The 10,185-nt window shown below is 41.8% G+C and overlaps 1 long non-coding RNA gene across 1 annotated transcript; it reads left to right on the top strand.

Moving 5' to 3' along the window:
• Positions 1 to 887: 887 nt before the first annotated feature.
• On the top strand, positions 888 to 9,901 carry LOC113926233. Its single transcript, XR_003521242.1, has 3 exons — positions 888 to 915; positions 3,128 to 3,206; positions 9,769 to 9,901. It is a non-coding gene; the product is annotated as an uncharacterized LOC113926233 (long non-coding RNA).
• The last annotated feature ends 284 nt before the right edge of the window (positions 9,902 to 10,185 follow it).

Raw genomic sequence — 10,185 nt, 5'->3', positions numbered from 1 at the left:
TTAGATTCCTAACCTGAAGCAAAAGTTGTCTGCAGAAACCCTCTTTAGATGTGCTCATGTCCACTGTGTGACAGGAGTGTGGAAGAACATAAAAAAGCATGCAGCTACAGAATGGAACCTGGGAGCCTTCAGGGTCAGAATGCTTAATTGGAATTAGAAGACAGGACTCTATGAAACTGGAAGAAATGCATTTTGTCTTGGTTAATCATAAAATAAAACAATAGTACAGGAATATTTTGCTCACGCAACATTTTGTATGGCAAAAATGGCCACAGGAGTTCATAAGGTGAGCCCAGGAGAGGACTCAGGCACGGCTGGCTCACCTCCTCGCTTAGGTGTCATTTCATACACTGCATTCCCAGAGGGATCCTCTCCATCACATCTAAAAATGTTCCCTGTTATAACCCCTTCTTTGTTTCCTTCTTAAAGCTTATTGCAACATGTAATTATCTTATTCATTTGGCTACTATTTCGGCATCGTCTCTACTAGAATGTACATTTCATGAGAACAAAAATCTTGTCTGATTTTTTTTTTTTTTACCATGGTATCTGGTGTCTGACACATAGTAGATGGTTAATAAACATTTGTTGAATGAATGAAGAGGAAATCTGGGCCTGCAATCTGCTTCTCCTCAAGTAAATTTATTCCACTGACACATGTATGCTATATCCAGTTTGAGAATTAACCAATCAACCATAAAAACCTTTCTTTAGTATTACAAATCATTCCAAAATTCTTATGTTTTCCAGTAGCCCTCCTAATGTGCCCTGGTCTTTTTCTTGTTTGAGTTTGGACTTGCACTATGTTTTCTTGCTTGATTTTTTTTTTTTTTAAGTAGGCTCCATACCCACCATGGGCTTGAACTCACAACCCTGAGATCAAGAGTGACATGCTCTACCAATTGAGCCAGCCAGGTGAGCCATTCTTGCTTAATTTTTTTAGGTTTGCCTACGAGTGACAGGTCAACCCCAGCCCTGGTAAGGGCAAGGAACATCCCTAGACATCACTGTCCTGATATCTGCTTAGCAAATAGAGAATAACATTTTCTTTTCTTTTCTTTTTTTTTTTAAAGATTTTATTTATTTATTTGAGAGAGAGAATGAGATAGAGAGAGAGAGCATGAGAGGGGGGAGGGTCAGAGGGAGAAGCAGACTCCCTGCTGAGCAGGGAGCCCGATGTGGGACTCGATCCTGGGACTCCAGGATCATGACCTGAGCCGAAGGCAGTCGCTTAACCAACTGAGCCACCCAGGCGCCCCGAGAATAACATTTTCATGTGACCTAAAAAAAAAAGGAGTTGATTGCACCCATAACTGAGATTGGTTTAGAAACAAGTAGAAGGTGGTAAGGGCTGAGGGAGCTCGTTGAGAACAAAGACATGTCCCTATTTCTTCATCTATCCCCCCAACCTCTTCATCGATCATCCCTTCTTTCAGCAATCATAGCATTTACTAAGCTCAGACTTATACCAGAACTGTTCTAAATATTTTATGCATGTTAATTAAATTAATCATTACGGTTACCCTAAGGGTTCATACTGTTATAATACCCAGTTTATAAATAAGAAAACTGATAACCATTTCTTAAGCATTATTGCTCAGTGGTCTTTGAGAAGGAGCTGACAATCCTTTGAGTCACATAGATAATGTGACAAAAATGATGATAATTTTCCAAATCATTTTTGACATATGTCATCATGATGAAACAGTATTTAAGCAAAATTACATACTGTCCTAGAATTAGAGGAAGTGTTGCATATAATACATGTTAGGACAAAGTCAGTGCTAAGCAGGAGAAATGAGCCAAGTGCTGTGCTGCAGGGAGGAAGCCAGAGGAGTGGGAAGAGCATGGCATTGGGCTGGAGAGATCTGGGATTGAATCAGGTCTCTATTCCTCCTGAGCTCTGTGATCTTGGGCCGGGTGCATTAGCACCAGTGTTTATACCTGTGAAAGGAAAGTAACAAAGCCTCTAGTGGTCTTTCCTGAATTCCCCAGACTGGGCTAAGTGCCCTCCTCTGTGCTTCTCCATCACCTTTAGCAATGCTTGCATATCATTTGCCACATTGAAAGTACTTTTGATAGGACCATCTCTTCCTTACATTATAAATTCCTCAGGACAACAGTGTCTGAGGATGTTCTCTGCTCCCAACAGGGCTTGGGTGAACCCCTCACTTCTAGCTAAATTTGACTGTCTCCTCTCTCTCACTCTCTCTAAAAAAGCAAAAACATAACCCCCCCAACTCCCACAGTCGTTGCACATTTAGCTGTTCTTGAATTATTTTTTGCAGTTATCTAAGTAAGCATGGAATCGGACCTCTGAGGTTAAGAGCAAGGGGGCTCCTTTGAGAAGTAAAAAGATAGGGACACCGGGTGGCTCAGTCGGTGAAGCCTCTGCCTTTGGCTCAGGTCATGATCCCAGGGTCCGGGGATGGAGTCCCGCATCGGGCTCCCTTCTCAGAGGGGAGCTTGCTTTTCCCACTTCCCCTCCTCCTGCTCGTGCATGCTCTTTCTCTCTTTCTCTCTGACAAATAAATTAAATCTTAAAAAAAAAGTAAAAAGATAGATTACTGAATTGAAAAACAACCAAAATATACATATAGTAGTGTAGAAAAGGTATACAAAATCAAGCTGAAAATTGCAAACAAGATACAAAAGTATGTGGTCACATCACTTAAGAGGTTCTAATGGACAGGATTAGCAATTGTAAAACTCTACTAAATTATAGTCACTAATTTTTGCCTTTGTTGAAAAAAAATTTTGAAGTCCAAGTTTAAACTCTTAAAGCTACAGAGAGTTCCTTCTATACTGCCCAACCAGAAATAAGGGGAAACATTTCCATCAGATAGAATGCACAGCTGATTGTTGGAGAATCAGAACATGGTCTTACTACAATACGATGTAAAGCACAGATTACTGAAATGCAAATGTCTGCATGAAATAACTGATCTCAACATAAATGGGGTACTTTGTTCTGGCTTATGGTTATTCCTGTGTTGTCTTTTTGGGATTTATAAGTGACCCCGAATACTGTTTAAAGATTTCAGTGAGAACAAATAAAAGCATTTGACATTGCACATATTGAAATAATAATTTTTTTTTACCCAAAACAATACTTTTCTCATGGAAGGCTGCTTTAACGCTAGAAGCAAATCAACACAGAATGATCATTTACAGAGACTGGAGAAGGTAGAGCCTCCAGGAAATGGGTAAGTCCTCACACCATCTTCAGGGACCCGAGTTTCTTTTACTCTACACATACCATAATTAGTTATATAGGTGGCTATTTTTAGAGTCAGGCTCTCCTGTTACAAAAGGATTTTCTTTTTTATGAATGCGTTCTGTCCTTGACTTTTTTTTTTTTAAGATTTTATTTCTTTATTTGACAGAGGGAGACACAGCAAGAGATGGAACACAAGCAGGGGGAGTGGGAAAGGGAGAAGCAGTCTTCCTGCCAAGCAGGAGCCCGATGTAGGGCTCGATCCCAGGACCCCGGGATCATGACCTGAGCTGAAGGCAGGCGATTCATGACTGAGCCACCCAGGTGCCCCAGTCCTTAACTCTCTTACCCAGCATTGACAAACAGGCCCAGGAAGGACTGTGTCCTACAACACAGGGTTTGCAAATTTAGACTCCCTACTGGATTACATTAAGGTTTGCACATAGTTCATCATGACATATGTGTCAGCTTCAATTGGTGATGTGACCATGCTTATTTTTTAAGGACTTCTTTTTTTTTGGAGCAGTTGTTGTTTTAGGTTCACGGTAAAATTGAGCAGAAGGTACAGAGATTTCCCATATATGGTCCCCTCCCACGCACAGCCTCCCCCAATATCAGCATCCCCCACCAGAGGGGCACATTTGCTACAATTGATGAACCTACACTGACACATAATTACCACCCAAAGTCCATAGTTTAATTAGGGTTCATTCTTGGTGTTACACATTCCATGGGTTTGGACAAATGTATAATGACATATATCTACCATGATGGTATCCTACAGAGTAGTTTCCCCGCCCTAAAAATCCTCTCTGCTTTGCCTATTCATTCCTCCTTCCTTCCAACCCCTGGCAAGCTCTGATTTTTTTTTATGGCCTCCATAGTTTTGCCTTTTCCAGAATGTCATAGTTAAAATCATACAGTATGTAGCCTTTTCAGATTGGCTTCATTCACTTAATAATGTGAATTTAAGTTTTTCCATGTTCTTTCATGGCTTGATGGCTCATTTCTTTTTAGGGAAATTATATTTCATTGTCTGGATGTACCACAGTTTATTTATCCATTCACTATCTGAAGGACATCTTAGTTTCTTCCAAGTTTTGGCAGACGATGCTCTTTGGACTGAAAAATAAGTAATGCAAGGAAGCAACATTAGAGATTTAAAAAAAATATTTTGGGTCTCTGAGGTAAAAAATAACAGTTAATACAAGTAGACTTGAAAAGATATTCTGCCAAACTCAGGAGAATTTTGAGACTCTTCCAAAATAGATATTTATATCTAGAAACAACACTTGCTTAATCAGCAAGTAGGTGTGTCTTTAAGTACAAAGATCAGTATTAAGTTACATTGCTAGACTGTTTTGATAATGCTTAATAAACAAAGGGAGACTACAATGGTAGATTGTTACTTGACTCTAAATTTGTTGAATATAAAAGAAATACAAAAAAAAAAGAAAGGAAGAAAAAGAAATACCAATGGGCAAGGAAAGTTATTAAAAGAGTGAGAATATATGGTAAGGGAGAGAATACGGGGAAGTAGGGACTCTTGGTGGGACTGAGAATCAATGCAGTCTTTTTCTGAAGGTGATTTGAAAGACTTTTCTAAAAAATTTTTTAAAAGATTTTATTTATTTATTTGACAGAGAGAGAGATAGCGAGAGCGGGAACACAAGCAGGGGAGTGAGAGAGGGAGAAGCAGGCTTCCCGCCGAGCAGGGAGCCTGGGATCATGACCTGAGCCGAAGGCAGACGTTTAACTGCTGAGCCACCCAGCTGCATATCTTTTGATGAAGTTTCTACAGATTTGTCCTATAAAAAAATACACAAGTGCTACATGGAAAGATGCTGACAATATATTAAATGAAGAAAACAATTTGCAATAATAGCAGTGATCCCTTTAAATATAGACTTGTATAAAACCAAAATTATCTGGAAGGGTATCTCCAAAATGTGTTAAGTGATTACCTCCTGCGAAGTGGGATTTGGGTTTTACTAGTTTTCTATTACTGTGTAACAAATTACCAAATTCAGGGACAGAAACTAACACCTAGTGGGCATTATTTTATGGTTTCTTTTCTTTTTTTTTTTTAAGATTTTATTTATTTATTTGAGAGAGAGAGAATGAGAGCTAGAGAGCATGAGAGGGAAGAGGGTCCGAGGGAGAAGCAGACTCCCTGCTGAGCAGGGAGCCCGATGCGGGACTCGATCCAGGGACTCCAGGATCATGACCTGAGCCGAAGGCAGTCGCTCAACCAACTGAGCCACCCAGGCACCCTATTTTATGGTTTCTATAGGTTAGAAGTCAGGCCCAGGGTGCCTTGGTTCTCTGTGCAGAGAATCACAAGACTGAAATCAAATTGTCACCCAGGTGGAGTTCTCATGTGGAATCCACTTCTAAGCTCATTCAAGCTGGCTGCAATACTGTGATTTATAGTAACAAATATATATTTGATCTCCATTGCATTTCTATCACAGACTTCCTAAAACCCTTGGAATTTCCTAAGTGATGAGACCAGTAAGGATGTCTTTCATTATGTTAATGAGGTAACTTTTGGACCCCACCTCTGGGTGGGGGCTCGTTGCCAAGAGAACCAACCACGTGTTTAGAGGTTGGAACTTTTAGTCCCACCGCCCTGACCTTCGGAGAAGGGAGAGGGGCTGGAGGTTAAATCAATCACCAATGGCTGAGGGTTTAATCAGTTGTGTCTATGTAATGAGGCGTCCATAAAAACCTAGAAGGACAGGTTTCAGAGTTTCCCAGTTCATGTAAATTTGGGGACAGTGGTGCACCTGGAGAGAGTATGGAAGCTCTGCATCCTTTCCCTATTCCTTGTCCTTAGCATCTCTTCCATCTAGTTCTTCCTGAGTTGTATCCTTTTATAATAAACTGGTAATCCTTTAATATGTTTCTCTGAGTTTTGTGAGCCCTTCTAGCAAATTGATGGAACCCAAAGAGGGGGTGGGGGTTGTTGGAACCTCCAATCTATAACCATGGGTCAGAAGCAGAGGTGGTAACCTGGGCTTGGGACTGGCATCTCAAGTTGGGGGGTATAGTCTTATAGGAATGGGCCCCTAACCTGTGGGATTTGATGCTACTTCAGGGTATAGTACATACACAATATATATATTGTGTCAGAATTGAGTTGTGGGGTGCCTGGCTGGCTCAGTCTGTAGAGCATAAGACTCTTGATCTCAGGGTTGTGAGTTCAAACCCCACATTGGGCATAGAGCTCAGTTTAAAAAAAAAAAGTGGGTGGGGCGCCTGGCTGGCTGAGTCAGTGGAGCTCGCAACTATTTTTTCTTTTATTATTATTTATTTGAGAAAGAGGGAGATAGTGAGTGAGAAGGAGAGGGAGAGAGAATCTGAGCACAGAGCCCGACACAGGGCTCCATTTCACAACCAGGAGATCATGACCTGAGCCAAAACCAAAAGTCAGGCGCTTAACCAACTGAGCCACCCACGTGCCCCACAGCATGTAACTTTTTTTTTTTTAAAGATTTTATTTATTTATTTGCCAGAGAGAGACACAGCTAGAGAGGGAACACAAGCAGGGGGAGGGGGAGAGGGAGAAGCAGGCTGCCCGCTGAGCAGGGAGCCTGGATCGGGGTTTTGTGTTCAAGCCCCATGTTGGGTGTAGAGATTGCTTAAAAAAATCTTAAGAAAAAAAAAAAGAATTGAGTTGAATTGTAGGACAGATCTCCTGCTGGTGTCTGAGAATTGCTTGGTGGTGTGGGGAAACTACACCCCACCCCCTACCCCCATGGGAATTGGCAACCAGACTCATTACTGGCAGAATTCCGTTCCTTGTAGTTTAAAACTGAGGTTCCATTTCCTTGCTGCCAGTCAGTGAGGGCTGCTTGCTCTTAGCTCCCAGAAGCTGTCTGCATTCTTTGTCAGGCGGTCTCTTCCATCAGGTGTGCCTAATCCTTCTCATCTTGCAAACTTCTCATTTCCTCTTCTGCCATCAGACAGAGAAAACTTTGATTTTAAAGGACTCATGTGATTAGGTCCAACTCAGGTAATCTATGCTGAGGTTGACTATCATGAGTAAAATCCCTCCTATCACCGTTCTTGCACCTCAGGGACACGCACACCAAGGAGCCAGGAAATCTTGGGGGTCATCTAAAGAATTTTGCTCTCCACAGGGGTGGAGGTAAAAGGAGGAGTATTTTCATTTTGTGCTTTATACATATTTGTAATGTTTGAATCTGGAGGGAAAGAATATGCATCACCTTTTGTACTTCGAAATGTCTGGAAGGATATACCCTAATATTTTAACAATGGTTAGTAGGAATAAGATTTTTTTTAAGATTTTATTTATTTATTTGAGAGAGAGAGAATGAGAGATAGAGAGCACGAGAGGGAAGAGGGTCAGAGGGAGAAGCAGACCCCCTGCTTAGCAGGGAGCCCAATGCAGGACTCGATCCCGGGACTCCAGGATCATGACCTGAGCCGAAGGCAGTCGCTTAACCAACTGAGCCACCCAGGCGCCCAGGAATAAGATTTTTTTAAAGGTTTTATTTCAAAGTAATATCTATACCCAATGTGGGGCTCAAACTTATAACCCTGAGATCAAGGGTTGCATGTTCCACTGACTGAGTCAGCCAGGTATTCCCAAAAGTTTTATTATTTTGTAATTTTTAATTTTTTTTAAAGTAAGCTCTATGCCCAATGTGGGGGCTTGAACTCATGACCCTGAGATTAAGAGTCACATGCTCTACCAGCTGAGTCAGCCAGACATCCCCAGGAATAAGATTTTTTTTTTAAGATTTTATTTATTTATACATGAGAGACAGAGGCAGAGGGAGAAGCAGGCTCCCTGTGGAGCAGAGAGCCCGATGTGGGTCTCGATCCCAGGGCTTGGGATCATGACCTGAGCCGAAGGCAGACGCTTAACCGACTAAGCCACCCAGGTGTCCGGGGAACCAACTTTTTATCATATAAAAATATAAGAATATATAGGATAAATATAAGAATATAAAGTTTTCCATTTTAAAATTTAAAAAAATTCATGCAGGTCATAGACCAAAACAGCTAGCAGAGTTTGTACTGATGCCATTTTGGCTAATGATAGTTCTTTGCCGTGGTTGTAAATATACGTCCTAATAATGCAGCATGGCCAAGATGTGAAACTGTGAATGCATTTGAGAAGAGTGTAGATAAATTCCTGGATGATAGACACACAGATTATCAGGAGCACTGCAAGTAGGTAGCATCAGGGAAGAAAACACCATCTGAGGATTTAGGTTACCGGGTCCTCTGACTGGCTGGAAGCAGGTCTCACACTTCTCCTGTAGCTCTTGCCTCTCGTCTGTAAAATGAGGGCTTTAGACCAGATGAACCCTAAGATCCATGTGTTTTGTTCAGTCTTTTTTTTTTTTTAAGATTTTATTTATTTATTTGAGAGAGAGAGAATGAGAGATGGAGAGCACGAGAGGGAAGAGGGTCAGAGGGAGAAGCAGACTCCCTGCCGAGCAGGGAGCCCGATGTGGGACTCGATCCCGGGACTCCAGGATCATGACCTGAGCCGAAGGCAGTCGCTTAACCAACTGAGCCACCCAGGCGCCCTTGTTCAGTCTTTTTGAGATTGGTACCATAGTTTCTAACAAAACTCTCCTAGTGTTACCGTCCTAAATAAACACAAGCTGGATTATCAGCTTGATGCCGAGAGGCAGGTTTTATGTCCTTTTGAATTATCAGCATGTTCCCAGAAAGGAAGGGTTGACACTGGATTAATCTGGGAAAACAAAGTACAAATACAAAATTTGGGGGCGCCTGGGTGGCTCAGTCGGTTAAGTGTCTGCCTATGGCTCAGGTCATGATCCCGGGGGTCCTGGGATCTAGCCCTGAGTTAGGCTCCTGGCTCAGCGGGGAGTCTGCTTCTCCCTCTGCCCCTCTCCCTGCCTGTGCTCGTGCTAGCTCTCTGTCTCAAATAAATAAATAAATAAAATCTCAAAATAAAAAAAGTTAAAAACAAACAAACAAAATGTTACTGAAAACCAGAATGAGCAAGTCAGGCAGGAAGAACTACAGGACTTTGGAAGGTGGCAAGGGAAGGATTCTCTAATAGGAGCCTTCACAATTTAGAGGTCTGAAGAATAAAAATATTTTTCATCCCATCCAAAGAAAATAGGCTTCTTCTCAGAGTCAACACCGAGTAACTCACTCCTGATCAGAAAGAGGGAATGTGAAGAAAAGAAAAAGAAAGAGGGGCGCCTGGGTGGCTCAGTCGTTAAGTGTCTGCCTTCAGCTCAGGTCATGATCCCAGGGTCCTGGGATCGAGCCCCGAATTGGGCTCTCTGCTTAGCGGGAAGCCTGCTTCTCCCTCTCCCACTCCCCCTGCTTGTGTTCCCTCTCTCGCTGTGTCTCTCTCTGTCAAATAAATAAATAAAATCTTTAAAAAAAAAAAGAAAAAGGAAGAAAGAATGTGTTTGGGTCATTTCATATTTGTTATATGTAGGTCAGAGAGCAAAATCCCTAAGTTCAGGGTAACACACAGCAAAAACAAACTGCTAAACTAGATTGATTTTGTATTTTCTGTTCTTTTCCAGCAGGTCTTTGTTTCCTGAAAGGAAGGGCTGATGCTGATTAATCGAGAAAACAAATTTGGAATGATAAAGTACTTCCCCTGGGATCAAGCCCCGCATCGGGCTCCCTGCTCCGCGGGAAGTCTGCTTCTCCTTCTCCCACTCCCCCTGCTTGTGTTCCCTCTCTTGTCAAATAAATAAAATCTTAAAAAAAAATACAAACAAATTAAAAACAAACAAAAAACAAATTGGTGTACACCACCCCAAAGTTTCTGATTCAGTAGGTTTCAGGTGGGGGCTTGAAAATTTGTATTTCTAACAAGTTCCCAGGTGATGCTGATGCTGTGGGTCCAGGGACCATACTTTGAGAACTCCTCGGGTTGATCATATGGGATGTCCAGGGAAGTCTTCTCTGATACTATGACATATACACAGAGACCC

This window comes from Zalophus californianus, chromosome 7 (genome assembly GCF_009762305.2).
Source record: "Zalophus californianus isolate mZalCal1 chromosome 7, mZalCal1.pri.v2, whole genome shotgun sequence".
Lineage (NCBI taxonomy): Eukaryota > Metazoa > Chordata > Mammalia > Carnivora > Otariidae > Zalophus > Zalophus californianus.
Note: the sequence above shows the minus strand (reverse complement) of the source record. Positions and strands in the feature narration are given on the sequence as shown.